General features: G+C 40.9%; 1 protein-coding gene across 9 annotated transcripts in view; it reads right to left on the bottom strand.

Moving 5' to 3' along the window:
- TBL1X (transducin beta like 1 X-linked) overlaps positions 1-23919 on the bottom strand; it is a 311634-nt gene that overhangs the window by 99344 nt on the left and 188371 nt on the right. For 8 of the 9 annotated variants that reach the window (XM_043500524.1, XM_043500574.1, XM_043500312.1 and 5 more), the window contains one exon: positions 8297-8404. The exons of the other annotated variant lie outside the window; for it this stretch is intronic. The gene's annotated coding sequence lies outside the window, so the exon portion shown is untranslated. The remainder of the gene's footprint in view (positions 1-8296; positions 8405-23919) is intronic. 9 annotated transcript variants of the gene reach the window in all.

Raw genomic sequence — 23919 nt, 5'->3', positions numbered from 1 at the left:
ATGCCTTAATTTCTTAACTGCAGAGCCAGATTATCATTTTATTAACTTTACCATAGAGGTCAATTTATGTATTTGTTTTGCCCACACTGCTCTCTTCTCATCAAATTTCACAACTCGCAAGTGATCAGTACGTTGAACTCTGAATCCTGATGAACCCTACAAATCAATTAGAGCGTAGAGAACAGCATTGCTAAGTCACAATGTTCAAAAATCATGAGCCATGCCCCAAACAATCATGAGCTTCATTTTAAACATCATGAACTTTTAAAAAGGATACATTTTGGGCTCTTTATATTTTCAAGTTTTTCTCAGCAACTCACTTTTAATTTTTTAATTTTTAATTAAAGCTGGAGAGATTGTCTGGTAATAACCTGATTCCAGTAGCCGGGGCTTTAAGAAAAGCACCATATAGCTCATGATAAAAATTCTCTAAGTTATTAACAATGGAACAGTAGGGTTTCTTTTTTCTTTTTTTCCTTCCATCTCTTCAGTGCAATTCACAGGAATAAAAGAATGTTTCTGTAATGGAGACGTTCAAATTCTAACCAACTACATTTTTGCTAGAGGTAGTTGGGTGCTAAAAGAAAACGTTGATCCATTCATACTTCATGAATAACTAGCATTCACTAAGTTATGATTCATGGATTGCATGAGAAGTATTAATGATTATATGGAGTGTCACAGAATATATTCCTGAAATATTTGAAAATGATGAAAGTTTAAACAGTGTTTATTTTTAATGTTTTAATGTTTATTTTTCCAAAAGTTCCTACCAGCAGTTAATTATTTTCCACTCAGCAAACAGAAACAATTTAATGTGACTTATGTGAGTAACCATACATCATGAATAATGAATACTGAGTAGCCAAAGTGCATAGTTCATGAACTGTCCCACAGGCTTTAAATTATTTGTTGAAACTTGCTGACAAATACATTTTCAGAAATCAAAATCAGTTTATAAATGGTTCATTAAATAAAAAGGGACTACATTCATAATGAATATAATTACAAATGAGTAGTTTGATCATTTCTATTTCATCATGTTTATATAGACATGAATGACCACAGTGCTAAATCAAGTTGTCTCTGTGATTTTGGAAGCTTCCCCAGCTACCAATGCGATAGCACTACTAATGTTCCAAATAAATAAAACAAACAAACCAACAACAAACCCCAGTTACCCTTTGTTTAGAAAAATCAAGATTCCTGAGTAACAGCAGTGTACTAACATGTCACATAACTTACAAAACTCAAGCACTTAAAAACAAGACAATAGTTAATTGCATGGTAAATCTTACACTGCCTATATAACATAAATCACATTTTTACCAAGTACAAAGACATGTACATTGCATTAGAACAAACAACCTTAACTCTGACTCACAATGAAATGTTTTCTTCATTAATCTCAAAACAAAGAGAAAAGCCATCTGAAAAACTACCAAAATATTTATATAATTATGATTCGATTCACACACACGTGTGTGTGTGTGCGCGCGCGCATGAGAGAGAGAGAGGTGACCTTAACATAAGTCCATGCATGAACATAATTTTACCATAAATTAATGTTACTTATTTTGCTATTAAACTTCATATGCAACATTGTAGCAGTATTCAAGAAACATCATTTCTAAGCAATTAACAACAACAAAAATATAGTATCAACTGACATAAGCACGAAATCTTTATTACTTACTATCTCTAAAAAGAACCTAGATATCAAAATTAAGGTATCAAGATAATACATTAAAATTAAACAACAATCTAGACAGGTGGCAATTTGTGAGTACTCTTGTGCTAAGAATTGAGCACATTATCTTATTTTTGTTACACCACCTCCCACAAGCCCCATTCCGGCCTACTTGTTTGGCTCATCCATCTGGTATGTCTACACTTTTAGACTTCAAGCCCTTTGGAGCAAATACTCTCATTTCCTATATATTTATACAGCACTTAGCACAATGTGGTCTCAACCTGAGGGGGGCCTCTTGGCACTACTGCCATATCTATGATAAATATTTGCCAAGATTTTCAAAAATGACAAGTGATTTGGGGGTCTTTAATTTTCAGAGCCCAACTTGAGACACTACAAAGTGATTTGATGCTCAGCACTTGAAAATCGGGCCCCTTTTAAGATGTCTCAAGTTGGACACCCAAAATCACTAATAACTTTTTAAAATCTTCACTAATGTGTCTGCTTGTTACATCAGCAGTGTAAAATTTATTCTCTTTCCATAACAGGTCAGATACCTACATAACTTGAACTAGAACTCTTACCCTACAGCCCCATCAGGGCCAGGATCATGAAATCCAGACTGAGATCCAGCCTCTGATACAGTTAGACATTTATGGTGCAAGGAACCTTCTTTTATTGGATAGCTGGGTCAAATCTAGTAACAGGGCTCTCTTGGCCATATGAGGCTGACATTTGTCATAAATTCCAAGATTCCAAGATCAGAGGGGACCACCACTGTGATCATCTAGTCCAGCCTTCTGTATAACACAAGCCATAGCACTTCCCCCAAATCATTCCTAGAACATACCTTTTAGAAAAAAACAAATTTTCAGTGGTCAGTGATGGAGAATCCACCACAAGCCTTGGTAAACTTTTCCAAGGATTAATTGCTCTCACTGTTCATAGTTTCTAGTCTGAATCTGTCGAGCTTTAACTTCTACGCATTACATTATATTATACCTTTCTGTGCTAGATTGAAGAGCCCATTTTTAAATATTTGTTCCCCATGTCATCAAGCCACCTCTTTAACTTTGTCTTTTTTGGTCCAAATCTTTATCACCATGTTATGCACAGGATGATTTAGGGAGACAATCAGCACTGGCCCTTAAATAATATAATTAAGAAGATGCGCACCTGACTGACTGAACATAACGTGGGAAGATGAAGAGATCTTCAATGGAGCGTCTATTCTCACTAGTGTATGGGCAGAGACAATCCAGTAGCAGAGAGAGAAGAGCTCATATTATGAGCAGGTTGAACCCCATGACATGAGCTCAGTAACTCTCAGCGAGATTTTTCTCTGTCCCTTGAAACTGTCTTCTTGACTCAGACAGAAGCCTGTGGCTTTAGATTTCCCTCTTACTGGTTCAGGTAAGCCACTGGTATGGAATTTTCTGACCAAACTTGCACTGATTCATTTGTTAAAACCCACTGGAATGCAAAAAGGGCTTTTTACAGATTTTGGCTCGAGAAAATTATGTGAAGCTTTACTAGAACTGTTTTTTCTTGAGCCATTATATCATTAAATTGTACAGACTCATCTGCCTTTAAGGTCAATATAGATTGGGCAGACAGATTCCCTTTAACAGATTAAAAGAGTCCTGGTGCTACCGCAAAATGGAAAAGTTCAGAGGAAAATATATCAATGCAAGTTATGCTCTTGGGTAGTTCCAGTCAATAAAAGTACAGCTTCAGATTCCAAGAAGAGAAAAGTCCCAGTGATGTTGTCATTTCCTTCCAGTCCCATGAGCGAGAAAAGGCAGAAAATGCTGGAGGTAAAATGTTGGCTGTTTCACTGGTGTGAAGATGAAGATTTTGATTTTATGGAAAATTGGGCCATATTCCACTAGAAGTGGGGACTGTATGAACAGGACAGCCTGCATCCCACAGGTGAGGGAGCGCAGGGTGCTAATCTTCTGGGTTGTAGACTAGCTGGAGCAGCCAGGAGCGCATTTAACTAACAACAACAGGAAAGCTTTCTAAGGAGGCAAATTCAGTACAACTCAAACACAGCTTACAGTGAACAAATTGAACTGACGGGGCAAAGAATGTTATGAGAACCAACTGAAAAATTTCATATATACTAATGCTAGTCAATGCTGGGCAAAAAGCAAAAGGAACTCAAATTTCTCATTGATGAGAAGAAATTGGATATAATTGACATTACTGAAACCTGGTGGGATCATTCACATGATTGGCATATTAAGGTCACAGTGTAGTAGGTTACACCGCCCTGGGGGCCCTGGGCAAAAAGGCGGGTACCACTCTTGCCTCAGAGTTTGGAAAACAGTCCTCTTGTGCCACACTCAAGCATTTGCTCCCTTGTGGGGGAGATAGGAGGGGCAGGAATTAGTCCAGAAGAAAAAGTCAGGATGCTCTCAGAGCCCATAAGAGGCAGAATCGAGGTCCTTCAGAAAGCCAAAGAGAAAAGAAAAGAATCGGTCCCATTCTTTCCTCAGAGAACTTGGGCCCCCAAGGCTCTTAGGAGCTTTCCCCAGTGAGTAATCCCTTCTGCCAGAGGCTCAGAGAGCTTTAAGCTACAAACCAGTCCTTCAGTGCCACCCCCAAACTGTGTAGGGAGTCTCCCTTTTAAAGCCCCGCCCCCCTGCAGGCTTGACAGACCTTGCAGGTGTGCCAGGTGGGCTGATTGTGCCTTTAATCCCATCTTGACTAAGGTGGGCATACACCCCACCACACATTAGTTATAATTTATTTGGGAAGGATGGAGGGGATAAGAGAGGTAGAGGTAGCATTTTGCATTGAAAACATCATTACCTGTTTAGATTTATCGATAACTCAGAACCACAGGATCTTGAAAGCAATGGATCAATGTCCTAACAAAGCCCCAGAAGGGGCACGGGTGGGGGTGGTTACAGACCAGCAACTCAAACCAGAGAACAGAATCAGTTACTCCACATGCACCCGTCTGTAATGTGTGAAAAGAATAATTGTGTAGTGGGGGACTTCAGTTGGGGAAACATATGTTGGAGGTTTCATGCAACCAGTTAAAAAAACCAAAACATTATTGGTTTCTAAACATTATAGATGACAATTTTCTAATACAAAAGGTATTGCGCTCAATCTGAGGTAACCCTATTTTGGACATCATTATAATGGATAAAGACTAATTTATTCACTTGCCTAGAAGTTTGTGGTTGCCTAGGGACCAATGATCATGACCTGAGCACATTCAATATGGACACACACTGCATAATAAATACACTTGGTACTTCAAAAGAGCTAACTTCCCCAAAATGAGAGAAATTATGAGTTAAATTCGTTGGGAAGAAAAATCTAGACCGAAAAATGTGAATGCAAATTGGGTTCTTTAAAAAGAATTTATAAGACGGCCAATAAGCAATGATTCAAAAAATCAAGAAAGAACAACTTTGGCTAAAAGCCCAATCTGGTTCAGTGGAATGAAGACAGCAATTAGAAAAATAACATATAACAACCAGAAAAAGGGGGAAATAGATAACTCATATAAATTATAAGTTATGAAGTAAAGAAAAGTATTATGGGAAACTAAGGACATCAGGAAAAAAAAAACATGACTGGAAGGGCTAAGGACAATAAGGAATTAAGGCAGTGGTTCCCAAACTTGTTCCGCCGCTTGTGCAGGGAAAGCCCCTGGCGGGTTGGGCCGGTTTGTTTACTTGAATACCATGGCAGTTTTACCATGTGTATTTAGCAATGGGTCTACTGATCTTTATTATGATTTTTTGTAATATACTTAAATTCCTTAATTCAGTGGTTCCCAGACTTGTTCTGCTGCTTGTTCAGAGAAAGCCTGTGGCGGGCCGAGCCGGTTTGTTTACCAGCCGCATCCGCAGGTTCAGCCGATCGCGGCTCCCAGTGGCCGCGGTTCGCTGCTCCAGGCCAATGGGAGCTGCTGGAAGCGGTGGCCAGTCCGTGCCTCGGTCCGTGCCACTTCCAGCAGCTCCCCTTGGCCTGGAGCAGCAAACCGCAGCCACTGGGAGCCGTGATCAGCCGAACCTGCGGACACAGCAGGTTAACAAACTGGCCTGGCCCACCACGGGCTTTCTCTGAACAAGCAGCAGAACAAGTCTGGGAACCACTGAATTATGGAATTTAAGTATATTACAAAAAATCATAACAAAGATTGCTAAATACACATGGTAAAACTACCACGGTATCCAAGTAAACAAACTGTTAATGATGCCAGAGGCGGATTAAGGTTTCCTGGGCCCTGGGCCAGAGCACTCCTTGTTCAGCCCCTTCTGCCTGTGGCCCTGCCCAACAGCTGCACCCCTTTCTGCCCCTTCCCCAAGGTCCACCCCGTTTCACACAGGGTCTTGGCTTGGGGACCACTGAGGAGGGGGTTCTTCCCCCATCCCACAGCTTCTGCCAGGGTTGGGCTGAGGCTGCAATGGGGGAGGGGTTTCTCTGTCCTGCAGCTTCTGCCAGAGATGGGGTCAGGCCGTGGCCGGGGGCTTCCCCCGTCCTGTGGCTTCTTCCCCCAGTGACCCTTGAACCCATTCCTGGAAGGGGGGATTTCTCCTCCCTGCACGCTTGGCACTGTTGCTGGGGAGCGGGGTCACGGCGCAGGGGTTTACCCCGCCTGGCACTTCTGCCACAGAGCAAGGTTGGAGCACGGGGACTTTCCGCACCCTGCCTGCCCGGCGGCTGGGGCTCTGAGCTTCCACCCTGGGCGGCAGATTTTTTTCCGGGTGCCCCCTGTTGGCCAGGGACCCTGGGCCTGGGCTCCATGGGCCCAGTGGCTAATCTGCCACTGATGATGCAGAAAACACATCAATAAATATTTTTGTTTTAAATTTGGAAGGAAGCAGAATGATGTACTTGTATCACATGAGGAGATCAAACTTTCCTGTCCATTAGTAACTAAGGAAGACATTAGACAACATCTAATAGGGATAAACGTATTTATCAGCAGGCTTGGATAACTTGTATCCAAGAGTTCTAAAAGGGTTGGCTGAGCAGACCTCTGATGTTAATTTTTCAGTAAAGCTTGGAATATCAGGATGACTGCAAAAGACTGGAAGACTATTAATGTTGTGCTAATAGTCAAAAAGGGAATGCCCCAGCTAACTATAGGCTGGTGAGCCTGACAACAATCCCAGGCAAAATAGTGGAAAAAGCCAATATCAGATTCAACTGATAAAAGAATTAATGGATAGGAATATAATTAAGGCCTGTCAACATTGTTCTATGGAAAATTTGTCTTGTCAAAGAATCTGATTTAATTATTTGATCAGATTACAAGTTTGGTTGATACAGATAACTGTGTGATTATAATATACCTAGACTTTTTTAAAGCATTTGGCTTAGTATAGTGTGACATCCTGATTAGAAATTCCTCAGAAATTTAATTTTTCAATGAAACGAATTCCAGCAAATATTTTTATTTTGAATTGAAAATCGGCATTTTGTCTTTTGTCCCTCCCCATCCCTTTCTCCTTTTTTCCCCAAAGGAAAAAAGGGAGATAAAAAGGGGAAGAAAAAAAAATCTCTGGACAATGGTGAAAGGAGAAAGAACAATCTGTGAAGAAAGGCATATGGAAGGAAACTTTAGAAAGTTTATAAACTAGCCATAATCACAATGTTCCCCAGAAGCTAGAGATGATGAGGCAGTAACACCATTGTTGAAAAGGAGCCAGCTGGCCTCTAATATTGAGTTGCCAGAGAGCTAGTCAGAATTCCCTGAATGTATGAATTACTACACCTGCATATAATAGCCAATCCTTCTTTTCTGTAACAATGGTGAGCCAACATATTTTGGATGAAGAGTAGATCTGTATGTAAAAGTCTTGATCTTCCCCTGTATTGAAGTTACATAGGTCTTTTCCCAAACAGATCTTGAAGGCCTTGATTTACATGTTCCCTCCATAGGAGTCCACCAATATAGAGAAGGAATCAAAACTTAACCAAGAATTCTGCACCAGATCAAAATGTGCCCTGCAGGCTCTCATTAGCATAACCCCCAACCCTGCAGACAGATGCATGACGTCTTGGAAAGTATCATGCAAACATGTTGATACCATACCCAGCAAAATGGAAATTCTCCAGGACCCATTAAGACAGATCATGAAAAAAGAAAAATAATTTTCTAAGGACTCTAGCCGAATGTAAATGGACAGACAGTTCTAAATAAATGTAAGAAAATTACTACACTCTCTTTAACAGCAGATGTCTGAGATTTGATTCCTTCTATTGTAGAGAATTTTCTGGAGCAGCTAGCTAACGCAGAATCCACTTTATCAGTGATAGCTTGCTTCTTTGCTCTTTTTCCTGGTAATATTGATAATTTGGAGACGTTTATAAATAGAAATTTCAGGAAAATGACCAACAATATTTATAGACCTTTTATCAAATGAGACTGAGGAAGCTGGAAATGTTTTAGCCTTAAATGATGGTGCAAGTGGAGACTTAACCAAACTCTTTCTACAAAAATGCAGGTGTTCCCATGCTGTGCTCCAGCTGTGACCAGGATTTAGGCCAGCAGAGAAAAATCTGAAAGTGGGGAGAATGGGAGAATAGCATTCTCAAGGTAAGCCCATGTTTGGAATTACTTTGGTTTACCTGGTTGTCAGACCTTTGAGCTGCTGAATGCTGTTCCTCGCAGGCTGCTGTCGAGAGTCTGGGGGTTTGCGTTACCATTGAGATCACCACATCCGACAGTAGATAAGTCTGGAATGAGAGGCAGAGAGACCCAGTCAGACCGGGTTACATGGCCTCAAAAGAGGAGCACTTGTCAGTTTTCCTCTTGGCCTTCTCCAGTTTATCAATCATTTTTAATATCCTTTGAGATGGGAGGCTTATCTGAACCCTGGGGGAATAAAGCTGTGACAGAAAAAGCTATAGAAGCAAGACACACAAAGACTCATGCTGCTCAATTGATGCACATGTGGTTGTGAGGCAGGTCGTAGCAACTGAGGACACTAACAGGAGCCTCAAGACAACCTGGATCGGTGCTCAAAATTCTGCCATTTCAATGGGCACTTGCACTGTTCAAGCCTGACAACAGAGTTGCAGCTGAATAAAATTCAGACAATTCACTTTGCCCTACTGAAAGCAGAGCTTCCCTCTATACTGGGAATTTCCAGACGGTTTAACTTCACTTTGTGCCAAGTAAGTGGAACAAAATGAGCTTGGTAGACCAAAGCATCCATCCCTTGGTCTTCTGGGAAGGTCAGGGTGGAAATCTTTATGGAATCAAACATGAAAGGTGTGCCAGAATTTTTATATCCACAAGAGCTTTTTTCCTGCACTCTTGAAATACCAGACGTTTCTGTACCTTCCTTTGTGTCTTTCCAGTGGAGCCTTATTTCATAGCCCCCTTCTGGAACAACCTCCATGTGCCTAACTTACTTCTTGATGTTACCCCAGGCTACATTTCAAGCCTCATTTCTTCTGCCCACCTTATGTCTTGTGTTCTTTCTAATAAAACAATAAAATGAATCAGGATGAAATGATTTATTTAATTTCTTAATGAGTTATATTCTTTTCCAAAGACTTTCAATAGCTCCTAGAACCACACATTAAATGTGTTTTTAATGAAACATTTAATTCCTCAATCAATTTATCAATTCATTTTAATTCATTAGAGGTTAGCTTCCATGAATCCAGTCCTCATTTTCTATCTGTCTTGAACAACATACTCATTCTCATTAGTACAAGGTGACTGTAAAACATAACAAATTCCAAATTCTATACCCACATGCATACAGTTTTACTACACCCATTTTGCACAAGTGTAAATGATTCCACAAGGGACAAGGCCATAGGGAAATCAGGCCTTCCATGTTGTTCCAATTAACTTTGATATGAACAACAGATGAACTATTCTTGAATGGACAAAAGCAGGGCTACGATTGTCACAGAAATTTTGAATACATTTTACTGCAGAGGTGTGGGGAAAATACAAGTCATGGAAAGGGGGCAGTAGGACAGGGCGTTGGAGAGTCAGCCCACACTGCACTCACTCCCTCAGTAGTGCCTCCTGTCCTTTGGGGCTGGACCCAGCTCCCTACTCCGGGTGCTGCAACCTAACGCACAAGATAGCAACACCACTGAGGTTAGGATGGAGGATAGAGGGAGGGACAGACGGGCCAAACCTGCATGCACCAGGTCACATCATCACTCAGTTTGGAAACATTTCATTCAGTTTGGGATATTTCATGGACTTCCTTCAAATTCACAGTTTCTGTGACCACTGTGACAAAACTATAACACTAACTAAAAGTCAAAGCCTTTTGAGTTTGTCTAATGAATGTGTGCTCCCATATATTTATAGAATAATGAGAGATTTAAGCTATTTCATGCCATCTAGCCATCCTGACAGCTTGAGGTTAAGTTGTTTTTCTTTCATTTCTTCTCTTGTGAGCATTATGATCCCCTTCTACAAAACATCTCCAAAAACTGTGACTTTGTAAATATGGAAGGCGGTACCCTAAATATGTTTGGAAGACTATACTGTTATAATCCCTGTTTCCATACTTAACTGAAAAACTCATAGAATATTAAATATTAAATGTTTAACCCATATTCAATATCCTGAAACTTGTGCATGCAACAAAAGACAAGTTATAGTGGTGCTGATCTAGACAACAATTACCTGATCCATGTTCTATCCCTCTGCGGGAGTCATTGATTTTAACACATCCTGTAAAGCAGATAAAGGCTCCTACTATCACTCTGATTTATTTAAATATTGTGTGACTGCATATTTAATGCTTTCCATTCTTATTATACTCATAAATTTGTCAGACTACGGTTTCTTACAAATGTTGGTGCACTGTATCATTGCCTGCTTTTATCAATAGCTTTCTCAAAAATACTATTAGCAAAGCAACAGACCCATTTAAAGGCCATTCATCTTTTCAGTTCTGCTATATAGAAACAGGTATTAATTATGATTTAAATTATTATTATTACTATTATTGGTTATTAAAGGCATTATACTTGATCCAGGTGGCTCCTCTAGCCCATGTAGTGCCTTGAGACTTCAGTGGGGGTCTGTCTACAATGGGGGTCTGCTAATTGATTGATACTATTGGCAACACATACTGATAAATGAACAACCAAGCTTTTGCTGGAAGAGAGGGTTATTGCTGGAACACTTCAGCCATATTACTGACTACATTTGGGACCCAAATGTTGCCAGTTCTATAAAAAGTCGGGAGGCTATTTATTTTTTTACGTTGATGTGACAGCAGGTAGAAGTCATAATTCAAGGATATTAGCAGAAGGCCAGAGACATTCATCTCTCTTTAGCTCTATAAATATTTCATGTATCCAAGTTATATTAACCCTTTTTCCTGCATCTAATTTATGGATACACGAAAAAAAAATCGAAGTGCTAATCACAAGATAATGTTTTGGTTTTGTATTTTGATCATTGCAGTTATGAGAACAGTTACTGTCAAGTATTAACAGTAAATTGAAATTGGATATTTAGTAATGTGTTACAGAAATCTTTTATTATGGAGAAGACCCTGTGGATTCCTGGAAGCAAAGCAAGAGACTGATCCTGCAGCATTGCTGTTAGCGGTAACATTTTCATGGACGTCATTACTGCAGGATCAGGCACTAAATCAAGGGATCAGAACTCAGGAGGTTAGTAGCACTGGAATGGCAAAACACACAGCCCAGGAGGAGAGAGCATCCTGTGTTCTTGGTGCTAAGGACTCCAGCAGATTTATTTTAGTTGACAGAGTGGAGGAAGCTACGTACTGATAACTACTCAAGAATAGAATGATAATCTCACTGGCAGAGCAAAGGAATAAAAATAGGTGGTGGTAGTAAGGGGGGTGACGGTGTTAGTTGAGGAAAGCAGAATTTTACTATACACAGTTTACTTTCTGAAAAGCAGATTTTCTCTATCAAATTTGCTGTGTGGACTAGAACCTGGGACAGATGACTTCCCACAGTGCCACAGGGAGGCCACGCAGAGCTACAGCCAGCGAGCACTGTAGAGAATAGGCGTTGCAGGAAGTACCACCCAAGGGAGAGAGAGGGACAGTACCTTACGGCCCTCTACTGGCCAAGCACCCTATTTAACTCTGGGGGTTGCACCAGGAAGTTGTCTGGCCAACCACACAGACTTTGGCCTGCTGTGACTCCAGACTTTATCTTGTCTCCTGATCTTCAATTTCAAATCCCAAGCCGGACACTGACTCTTGCCTTCTGACTCCAGTCTGGTACTCTCTCTGATATCAGACTCTGGCCTGACTCTGACCCTGATTCCAGCCTGGTACTACCTCTGACCTCTAGTCTCTGACCTTGGACTGCCTCTGACCCTGATTCTTGTTTACTGAACCTGGCTCTTGCAATTTCTCTGGCTCCTGCTCAGCGACTACTGTCCTTGATGTGCTGACCCCAGCCCAGCAGCGACCACTAGGCCAGACCGCCAACATCCTGGTCCCTTACGTGCTGTGGCAAAAAGGGTTAATGTGATGCTTTGCTGTAAAAACAGGGAAGCAATAAACAGGGAGATGATTTTACCTCTCTATACAGAATTCATGAGACCGATACTGGAATATTGCAACCAGTTCTCGTGATTACATTTTAAAAAGGATGTTGAAAAATTGGAGAGGATGCAGAAAACAAAAGTTGTTCAAGAGCTGAAAAGAATGCCTTGCAGGGTGAAATTTAAAGAGTTCAATCTCTTTAGCTTATCAAAAAGAAGCCTGACAAGTGACATGATTACAATTCATGGGGAGATAACACTGGGTATAAAAGGGTCTTCAATCTCTTGGAGAAAGGCACAATAAGAACCAATGGGTGGAAGCTGAAGCCAGACATATTCAAATTAGAAATTAGGCACAAATTTGTAACAGCAAGCATGATTAATCACTTGAACAAGCTACTAAGGGAAGTGGTAGATTCTTCATCTCTTGGTGTCTTCAAATCAAGATGGGATGCCACAAGTTATTGGGCTCAATTAGGTGAAATTTAATGGCCTAGGATATAGAGGAGGTCAGACTAGATGAGCTAATGATTCCTTCTGGCCTTAAACATTATGAATCTATGAACTGCTTATGGACAGAGACTACAATCTAGTCTTGTGGTTAGGACACTGGATTGAGTAACAAGGTACAGGTTCAATTGTTGGCTCTGCCAGAGACTTGTTGTGTGACCTTAGACAAGTCATTTAATCTCCATTCTCTTCTATATAGGTCCTTATACTGCACTCATCACCTTAGTATCTGGGCACCTTCTTGTAGCACATTAAGTAACATGATTAACAGCTGTCATGTGTTTGTTCCCTCATTCTCTCCAAAGGGGAAGTGTGTGCATGCAGTGGAGTGGTTTGTTCTGGAATATTTTTTATAATATACACACACCTATGGTGCTATATGTTTAGGTTCCAGAGGCACTTTCTTTCTCTAACACGCTCTGTGACTTGGCTGTGAAATGACAGTTAATACTTCTTCTCTCTCACTCTTTGTCACTCTTCTCTAACTAGATGGTAAACTCTTTGAGGCAGGGATCATTTACTAGGGTCTTGGTCTGGTGCCTAGCACAATAGGGCCCTAGTTTCAGTTGGCATCCAGCCACCTAGTAATACAGGTCAGTGGTTCACAAACATTTTATAAAGGCAACGTACCAGCCTTTTGTCTTTTTTGGGGACTCACCATAATCCTTGCTCCCTGCACCCTACCCTCAACCCCACTCAGACCTCCAGCCCCCTGCTCCCCAATCTCCCTTCCTCTTCTCAGCCCAAGCCCCCTGCTCCACTCCCCCCAGCCCCCTTGCTCTAACTCCTGCAGCTCTGCCCCACTCCTGCAGCCTCAGCCAGCTCCTCTCTCCTTATGGCTGGGCTACAAGCGCTGCCAGGCTATGACTGTCCACTCGCCAGCTATGGCCGCTTCCTTATGACCAGCAGAAGAGAGAAATGGGGGGGGGGGGGAAGGGAGGGAGAGAAAGAAGAGGAAAGAGGGATAGGGAGTGCCTCCAGGGCACACACAACCCATCTCAACCCTTCTTGCAACCCACTGTTTAGGGAACATTGATACAAGTAATAAAACAATCATACTTTCTATTTGCATACTAACTTACTGTGATATATATTAAAAAAACCCTCTGATTTCTCAGACCCAAAGTATCCTGGCATGTCCTTTTACAACAAAATAAAAAAAGAAATACTTCAAATGTTAGCTTTAACTGCCATATATTGCCACATAACAATAGCCTGGAAGTTTTACATTTTTTTTCTGCTTAAAAACAGACGTCAGAGAGATGGCTTTAACTCTCTTTTCTGTCATTATTACATCTTCTGCGGCTAGAATGCCAAAGAAGTTGACTTCATGTAAGCAACAACACAGGAGAGCGGTTCTCATATGCCTCCGATACTCTATAATCATATTTCTGATGGTTGTGGTTTGGAATTAGACTTTGCACCATTCCTAAAAATATGAAAATCGGCCATTAGAATACGCTTGAGCATGTCTGTCAACCACCATTACTCTCAATCTTTAATTCATGTTTATAAGACAACACTGTCGTGTCATGCAAAACAACAGGAAAAAAAAGCCAAGATATAATATCTTCGTCCCACTGAAATGTATGACAAAATTTCCACTGAATCCAGTGACTTCAGGATTTCATCCAAGGACTCTAACCTTTTGTTAGAGAGAAGGATACAGATATTCAATGGCTATACACTCTATATGTAAAACTTTGTGTGAAGACATTGATTTTATTTCTCTGTTCTTTTCCTGTGGCATTCATAGGCATAAAAGACAACCCATTTTGGGAAGGGATTTTCGGAGAGGGACCGGTATCACCCTCTTAGATCTAGCATAGCCTAGGCAACACTGCACATCATTCTCTACAACTCAAAAATCATAATTTATCTGATCATTTGTAAATATATTTATTTCTACCATCTTATCTACATCCAGATTAGATACTTACATCCTGGACATGACTGAGCAGAAATCTCCATTTGGGCCAAACTCTGAGCTAGGCCTTGGATCTAGAAGTCAATGAAGTTAAATCCACTTACCCCAAGTCTGAATTTGGTCCTGTCCATATTTATTCAGAAGTGAAAGGTGAGTACATCTATCTACTGCACCTTTGCTCCTAATCTAGTCTGCCTTTAAATCCTGCGTACATTCATTTCGGATCCACAGGCCAGGTTTACAAAGGTATTTAGGAGTCTAAAGACGCAGACAGGTGCCTAATGAGATTTACAAAAGCACCAAGCAGGTTAGGTGCCTACTCTCATTGAAAAACCAGTAAGAGTTAGGTGTCTAACCCGCTTAGGTCCTTTTGTAAATCCCATTGGGCACCCTGTCTGCATCGTTAGATGCCTAAATACCTTTGTAAATCTTGCCTCATGTTTCAGAACAGCATTTAAACACAATTGTGGCACAGTTCCAACCAAACCATTTTCTTACCTGACTTGACCAGCCACCATAGACAGGGCAAACCAGATGCCAATTTTACTGGCCTAGTGTTTAAATACATTTCCCTAGCACTGATCCTTAAACCATTATATTAGTGGGGGGTCTAATTTATATTTTCCCCTTCCAGCAATGAATTTTATTTAATTTTTTATATACAAGTTAGGCAGGCCACTTTCAGTAGTAAACAAAACCAGAGAAGCCTCACAGAAGGCATTTAACTTTCAGCCTCTAGAAAAGACGTGCCATCTACCTAATACATGAAATGAATGTTTTGTATCCTTTCAAAGTGATAAACAGCTTTAATATTTTCAAACAGTCCCTGAGGGGTAACCTTTAGTACTTGTATGGAAACCAGAATATATGGCAAACTGCAGGATGCCATCGTTAAATATGTCACAATCCAGCAAACTAAAACCCAAGATATCATATCTGAAAGATGCTTTAAAAATATATGAAGCGATTCCTAAAAAGTATGTAAATCAAAAAGACTAAATGTGCTGCCACCTGCAAAGCTGCTGAGAGTGATTTGGGTTTTTAATTTCTTTTTTGGATTAATATTTTCCATAAAACCACACCAGCACCATTAAAGTGCAGCCACTTCTGGGACACAGGCAACAACCAACTTGTTGCCAAAACCTCCATCCATTTGTGCTGGGCATGACTACTCTTACAAAAAGGGATAATGTTTATACCCAGGCTCGTCAAGAGCTGGGTTTTTAACATCTCAATAAAAATCTCCCCCCTAGTAAATTGCATATAAGAATATAAGGACGGCCATACTGGGTCTGACCAAAGGTCCATCTAGCTCAGTATCCTGTCTTCTGACAGTGGCCAATGCCAGGTGCCCCACAATAGGTAATGAATGAATAGGTAATGAATGAATGAACAGAATAGGTAATCAGCAAGTGATCAATTTCACTTTATTTTTCACTTTATTATTCACAGTTCAATTTATTTGCCTGAAAAAAATGAACAGCTAGCTGAACCGTTCCTTAATGGTTTGATGTACTAGTCATCTGTGTGTCTTGGTTCTTATACTGCCCCCTTCACCATAGCACCTGAGTCTCTAACTGCTAATCTATATGGAGACTTAGCATTCAGAAAGCTGGGGTGTGAATGTATAGCACAATAACTAGCTGGACACAAAAAAGGTCATATGGACCCTGTTACCGCTCACTAGAAGTTCTGCAGTGTGCATTGAAAGAGCAGGTCAAACTGCACTACAGAACTTTTAGTGTGTGGTAGCAGAGTCCATATCACCAGTTAGTGTGCAGCATGCTAATATGCTATACCTCCAGACCCTGGCTTGCTAAATCTCCACGTAGACAAGCCCTGAATCGTGCGTTTACTGAATTTGGAAGGGTGTTTTGACTCGGTTTAGCATTGATGAGACCTCTTCAAAGTCACATCCAGTGAAGAGGGCAACATAAAATAGATATCAGTCAGCTAGATAAACACAAATTATGAAATCAACTTTGAGACAAATAATTACAGTATGATTGAATAAAAGCTTTCCCTCATAAACAGGCTAACAGGAAAAACACCCTTAAAATGTTAGTCTTATTCCTGAGAATCAGAAGTGATGAACTGGCATCAAGGTCCATTCACACAAAAATAATTCAGTCTCTCTTTTCATGTATAGTTGAGAGAATTATTATTCATGTTTCAATTATATGATAGATATAGCAGAATTTTATTCTGCATTATTCAGCTAAGATGTCAAAAGAGCCTTGCTGAGCTAGAGGCAGATGTATCTAATACAGAGAAAGCTTATAGCTGTAATTCCATTGCCAATGGGAAGCCTTTCTCCCTTTCACCAGAACAGCCTCTCTCAAATGCAGGAAACACCTGTGCAATTAAGAGGATCAATATCACAGCAATGACATATCTTGAACCAGTTTGGGTACCCTATTCTGACGCCCTCTTACACAAGAGCCCTATAGGAGCCAAAATAGGTGGTCACCATCGGAAATCTTAATTGCAGAGTCTTTCCTAAATACTTATTCTGCTCAACACTTTATCCATATGGAGACTCAGTAGGTCCAGCCTTCTCTTCCCTGTGCTACACCTTGATGTAGTAAATATTGTATTTGTTGCAGCACATCATAGTTTTGGAGGAAAGATAATAAACGTGTCTGGTTTCAGAGTAGCAGCCGTGTTAGTCTGTATTTGCAAAAAGAAAAGGAGTACTTGTGGCACCTTAGAGACTAACAAATTTATTTGAGCATAAGCTTTCGTGAGCTACAGCTCACTTCATTGGATGCATTCAGTGGAAAATACAGTGGGGAGATTTATATACACACAGAGAACATGAAACAATGGATATTACCATACACACTGTAAGGAGAGTGATCACTTAAGATGAGCTATTACCAGCAGATAGGGAGGTTGGAGGGAAGGAAGAAAACCTTTTGTGGTGATAATCAAGGTGGGCCATTTCCAGCAGTTGTCAAGAACGTCTGAGGAACAGTGAGGGGTGGGGGTGGGAATAACATGGGGAAATAGTTTTACTTTGTGTAATGACCCATCCACTCCCAGTCTCTATTCAAGCCTAAGTTAATTGTATCCAGTTTGCAAATTAATTCCAATTCAGCAGTCTCTCGTTGGAGTCTGTTTTTGAAGGGTTTTTTTTTTTTTTTTGAAGAATAGCCACTCTCAGGTCTGTAATCGAGTGACCACAGAGATTGAAGTGTTCTCCAACTGGTTTTTGAATGTTACAATTCTTGACGTCTGATTTGTGTCCATTTATTCTTTTATGTAGAGACTGTCCAGTTTGATCAATGTACATGGTAGAGGGGCATTGCTGGCTCATGATGGCAAATATCATATTGGTAGATGTGCAGGTGAACGAGCCTCTGATAGTGTGGCTGATGTGATTAGGCCCTATGATGGTGTCCCCTGAATAGATATGTGGACACAGTTGGCAATGGGCTTTGTTGCAAGGATAGGTTCCTGGGTTAGTGTTTTTGTTGTGTGGTGTGTGGTTGCTGGAGAATATTTGCTTCAGGTTGGAGGGCTGTCTGTAAGCAAGGACTGGCCTGTCTCCCAAGATCTGTGAGAGTGATGGGTCGTCCTTCAGGATAGGTTGTAGATCCCTGACGATGCGTTGGAGAGGTTTTAGTTGGGGGCTGAAGGTGATGGCTAGTGGCGTTCTGTTATTTTCTTTGTTGGGCCTGTCCTGTAGTAGGTGACTTCTGGGTACTCTTCTGGCTCTGTCAATCTATTTCTTCACTTCAGCAGGTGGGTATTGTAGTTGTAAGAATGCTTGATAGAAATCTTGTAGGTGTTTGTCTCTGTCTGAGGATTGGAGCAAATGCGGTTGTATCGTAGAGCTTGGATGTAGAAAATGGATTGTGTGGTGTGATCTGGGTGAAAGTTGGAGGCATGTAGGTAGGAATAGCGGTCAGTAGGTTTCCGGTATAGGATGGCTATGTGACCATCGCTTATTAGCACCATAGTGTCCAGGAAGTGGATCTCTTGTTGTGGACTGGTCCAGGCTGAGGTTGATGGTGGGATGGAAATTGTTGAAATCATGGTGGAATTCCTCAAGGGCTTCTTTTCCATGGGTCCAGATGATGAAGATGTCATCAATGTAGCGCAAGTAGAGTAGGGGCATTAGAGGATGAGAGCTGAGGAAGCGTTGTTCTAAGTCAGCCATAAAAATGTTGGCATACTGTGGGGCCATGTGGGTAGCCATCGCAGTGCCGGTGATTTGAAGGTATACATTGTCCCCAAATGTGAAATAATTATGGGTCAGAACAAAGTCACAAAGTTCACTGACTAGGTTAGCCATGACATTATCGGGGATACTGTTCCTGACGGCTTGTAGTCCATCTTTGTGTGGAATGTTGGTGTAGAGGGCTTCTGCATCCATAGTAGTTAGGCTGGTGTTTTCAGGAAGATCACCGATGGATTGTAGTTTCCTCAGGAAGTCAGTGGTGTCTCGAAGATAGCTAGGGGTGCTGGTAGCGTAGGGCCTGAGGAGGGAGTCTACATAGCCAGACAATCCTGCTGTCAGGGTGCCAATGCCTGAGATGACGGGGCGTCCAGGATTTCCAGGTTTATGGATCTTAGGTATCAGACAGAATACCCCAGGTTAGGGTTCCAGGGATGTGTCTGTGCGGATTTGTTCTTGTGCTTTTTCAGGGAGTGTCTTGAGCAAATGCGGTAGTTTCTTTTGGTAATCCTCAGTGGGATCAGAGGGTAATGGCTTGTAGAAAGTGGTGTTGGAGAGCTGCCTAGTAAGTAGCCTCTTGTTCATATTCTGACCTATTCATGATGACAACAGCACGTCCTTTGTCAGCCTTTTTGATTATGATTTCAGAGTTTTTTCTGAGGCTGTGGATGGCATTGTGTTCTGCATGGCTGAGGTTATGGGGCAAGTGATGCTGTGTTTCCACAATTTCAGCCCGTGCACATCGGCGGAAGTACTCTATGTAGAAGTCCAGTCTGTTGTTTCGACCTTCAGGAGGAGAAAAAACCACAAAAGGTTTTCTTCCTTCCCCCCACCCTCCCTACCTGCTGGTAATAGCTCATCTTAAGTGATCACTCTCCTCACTCTCCTGTGTGTATTGTAATACCCATTGTTTCATGTTCTCTCTGTGTGTATATAAATCTCCCCACTGTATTTTACACTGAATGCATCCGATGAAGTGAGCTGTAGCTCAAATAAATAAATGCTCAAATAAATTTGTTAGTCTCAAACGTGTCTGGGGAGGCTTTGGATGTCTGGAGGTAACTGAGAGAAACAATAACATCATGAACTGTTCAGCCTGACAAGAAAATATTACAAAAAATATTTTTGACACACAAGAGTTGATGTGTGATGTTGCCTACCAAAAATCAAAACAAAACAAAACAAAACCAGTAAAACCCAGAGTGAATTTGGTCTCCACTGGAGGAAGAGTGTATGAGAAAGAAAATGGAAAATGGAAATAAGGCTAATTTCAAAATATGAGACAGAAAGTCCACAAGGATTTTGAACTGTAGTTGCCTCTTGTTGATACAATTAATTTAGGATTGTGTCAACAGGAGGATAGAGAGAGAGAGAGAGAGAGAGAGAGAGTGTGTACCTCCTGCAACAGCTGTACGACAGCTACAACTCCCTGGGCTACATCCCCATGGCCTCCTCCCAACACCTTCTTTATTCTCACCATAGGACCTTCCTCCTGGTGTCTGATAATGCTTGTACACCTCAGTCCTCCAACAGTCCGCGTTCTCACTCTCAGCTCCTAGTGCCTCTTGCTCCCAGCTCCTCACAAGCACACCACAAACTGAAGTGAGCTCCTTTTTAAAACCCAGGTGCCCTGATTAGCCTGCCTTAATTGATTCTAACAGCTTCTTGATTGGCTGCAGGTGTTCTAATCAGCCTGTCTTAATTGTCTCCAGAAGGTTCCTGATTGTTCTGGAACCTTCCCTGTTACCTTACTCAGGGAAAGGGGACCTAATTAGACTGGGGCTAATATATCTGACTTCTATTACTCTCCTATAGCCATCTGGCCTGACCCTGTCACAATATATAAAGATAGATAGCTATAGATATATAGGATACACATAATATATATTAATATAGGATATACATGGACAATGAGTAACGCACTTTAGACAATTATTACATTCACATAACTCATTCGCAGCCTCAGGGTTAGTAAAATAAATGTTAATTTCTATGCTTAAAAAATCCAGCTCCCAAAACAGTTCTGTTTCCTGATATTCATTCATGAGTAGGATCGCCAGATTTCTAATTGCTGGTAACTGTAGCCCTGAGACCCTGCCCCTGCTCCCCACAAGGCCCCACCCCTTGCTCTTCTACCCCCACCATCCTCACTCACTGGATCATCTCAAGGAGCTTGCCTGTAGGTAGGAGGCAGCACCAGCTTAGCAGGGGTTGTTATGGGTTAATCACCTGGCACCTCTCCCCTCCCTGCAGTAACTGTACTTTTGGTTTGAGTACCATTTAGGGATGCCAGGTCCCCTTTTTGACAGAACTTTCCAGTCAAAAAACAAGCACCTGGCAACCCTAAATGGCACTTGGACACAAAAGTCAAAACCTGGACAAGTGGCAACCCTATTCATGAGATTTATTTCTTAACTTACAAAATGGCCTGTTAAGAGTTACAGGCACATGTACAAAAGTTAATAAAATAAAAAGAAAGGAAACAAAATGTTCATTAAAAATCTGGTGGGGGAGAGAGGGACTTTCCCCTTTCAGAAATATCAAACCACATTCTTCACTGAACCCCACCTCAAGTAAAAACCTGAGAAACAAGATGAACCGTGCACCATTCATTAAAAAGACTGGAAGACTTGGTCCCAGTCTACACGCACAAATTGCATAAATTTTATTAAATCCATTTCTAAATTGATGTAAAGGGCTGCAACCTCCTTTTGTGAACGCTCTTAAATTGGTTCAAGTGTGTCTGATCAGCCATCCGTTAAAAGAATTTAAGAGAGAGTGTACACACAAGTTGAAGAAAAGGAGTACTTGTGGCACCTTAGAGACTAACACATTTATCCGATGAAGTGAGCTGTAACTCACGAAAGCTTATGCTCAAATAAATTTGTTAGTCTCTAAGGTACCACAAGTACTCCTTTTCTTTTACGAATACAGACTAACACGGCTGCTACTCTGAAACCTACACATAAGTAGGTTGCACTGATTTAACGAAATCAATGTGGAAAATGGGTTAATGAAATCCACTCAATTTCTGTGCATAGATAAGCCCTGGGACTGCCACCCAGCAAGTGAAGTGAATTTGACACCTCAGAATGCTCCACCACTGAGAACTGTCTACTTTTGACCTCCAGAAGTTTGGATGTGGGGAGGGACTTTTAGCACTCTCACCTCAGCTGCAACCAACCAGTGGGCAATACATGGTGAGAGAGTTTGCTTCCAGATGCAATTCACATTATTGACACTGATCTATAAAGCTCCATACAGTTTCTGTCTTGACTGGGAAACAAAGAGGAAGCCAGCATAGTCATCTGATAACTGATGTAATGTGCTCCCTGTAGCTAGCACTGCCAAGCAGGCAGGCAGCTGCATTCTGCACAAGTTGTAGTTTCCAAGAGGTCTTAAAGGGTAACATAGCATTCCAACAGGATTTGAATCAAGAAATTGTAAGGACATGGATAACTGTTGCAAGATCAGGCTTTGACAGAAACAGTTGCAATAAACTTACCGGACACAGATAAGTAAGGCACTTTAGGCAGTTGATACCACTCGGGATTCTGGACATGGACACTCCCTTTATAACTTTGGCCTGGTGGGAGCTTAATTTGTTCTGTTTTGCTGCACGTCATTATAAACAGATTTGTATGGCCAACACCTAGTAAAGTTAAATAACATTTTCCCTCATATGTAGTTATTGTATAAAACATTACAGACTAGCAGCTGCTGAATCAGGAAATGGATCAGAAGCAAATAAAATGTCTTTTCAGATATTGATTCCTGCTCTCTATTTCATGTCAGCTTCCTAAAATCCATCCAACACAAGCACAAAAGGGTAATGAGTTTCTGAACACACACTCAAATGGTACACACAGCTTCAAAGCTTTCAGCAACTGCCTGGATGCTGCTTCCTAGCAGTACTAAAGAATTTAAATATAATTAGCTGGAAGCCCTATGGGCTACATTTCCCTACTGGAATTTATCAGGCTGACAGATGACTGAATCATTGGTACTATGGGTCCTATTCTATTAATATTTCCCAAGTCAAAATGTCAGCTTGCTACTGCATATTTTTTAAAGAAAATTTGCATTATTTGGGGTGAGGAGAAAAAACATACAATATCATAGTTTCCCCAGCAGCACTGACGAATTATATCTGATTGATGAGCCAGCTATACACAAATGTTGGAGATGCAATACAGAAAACACTTACTTAATGCACACATACTATGGAATTATGTGATGTTAAAAATAATGCAAAAATATATAAATGGTGATTAAACTATTGGAACAAAATGAAAAATCTCCAGGGGATCAAAATATTGTTCTCTTCGTTCTCTCTCCTGAAGAGAATTCTACCACTGCTCTCAAGCAAAACTTTCCGATTATTATTTTTTCTTATGAAATTTTGAGTATAAACCCAGGAGTGAAAATCCAAGAATACTCGGACCATGAGCATAAATGCTCTTCGGGAGGGTAACAGTATGCTACCAAAGAACTACTGGTTCTGAGAAACATCATGGATTTTTTATTTGGGGCTTTTGTTTGTTTGAAAATCCAGACAGACAATTTCTGGATGTTTCAATTCTTGGCCAGATAGGTGCAAAATAGACTGTTGTTTCTTTGTACTGGCTGTGGCTTGATGCTGCAGTCAGATCCTCTCTGATGGACCCCTGCACATACTTAAGTCAATGAGACTACCTGGGCTGCAAGTGTCTTCCTACATGGATCAGATTGCAAGATCAGAGCCTTTGTTTGTAAAAATATAAGCTCTGCTGAATGTAGCAAGAATATTTTTAAATAAATTTATTAAAAAATAATTTTAAAACTATTTTTCCTGATTTAAAAGCAAAGCTGCTAAAGAATAATGTATTTAGATCTTGTATAATTGGGGTGTGGGAAAGAGAATGAGATGGGATGGGATAGAACAGGGGATCGGCTACACAGAGAGGGGTTGTTTAAACAATTGCTTTTCTATTAGGCCCATTACACTTTAAGTCAATAACCCAACTTGTGCTTGAAATCATCATGATCCAGCTAATGTACTAACATTGTTTTGTTTATTATTTTTTTCCATGCCCCTGGCATGGAAAAATGGAGATGTTGCAATACAATGAAAC

The sequence above is a fragment of the Dermochelys coriacea genome, chromosome 1 (assembly GCF_009764565.3).
Source record: "Dermochelys coriacea isolate rDerCor1 chromosome 1, rDerCor1.pri.v4, whole genome shotgun sequence".
In the NCBI taxonomy this organism is placed as follows: domain Eukaryota; kingdom Metazoa; phylum Chordata; order Testudines; family Dermochelyidae; genus Dermochelys; species Dermochelys coriacea.
This window is presented reverse-complemented; position numbering and strand designations above follow the sequence as displayed.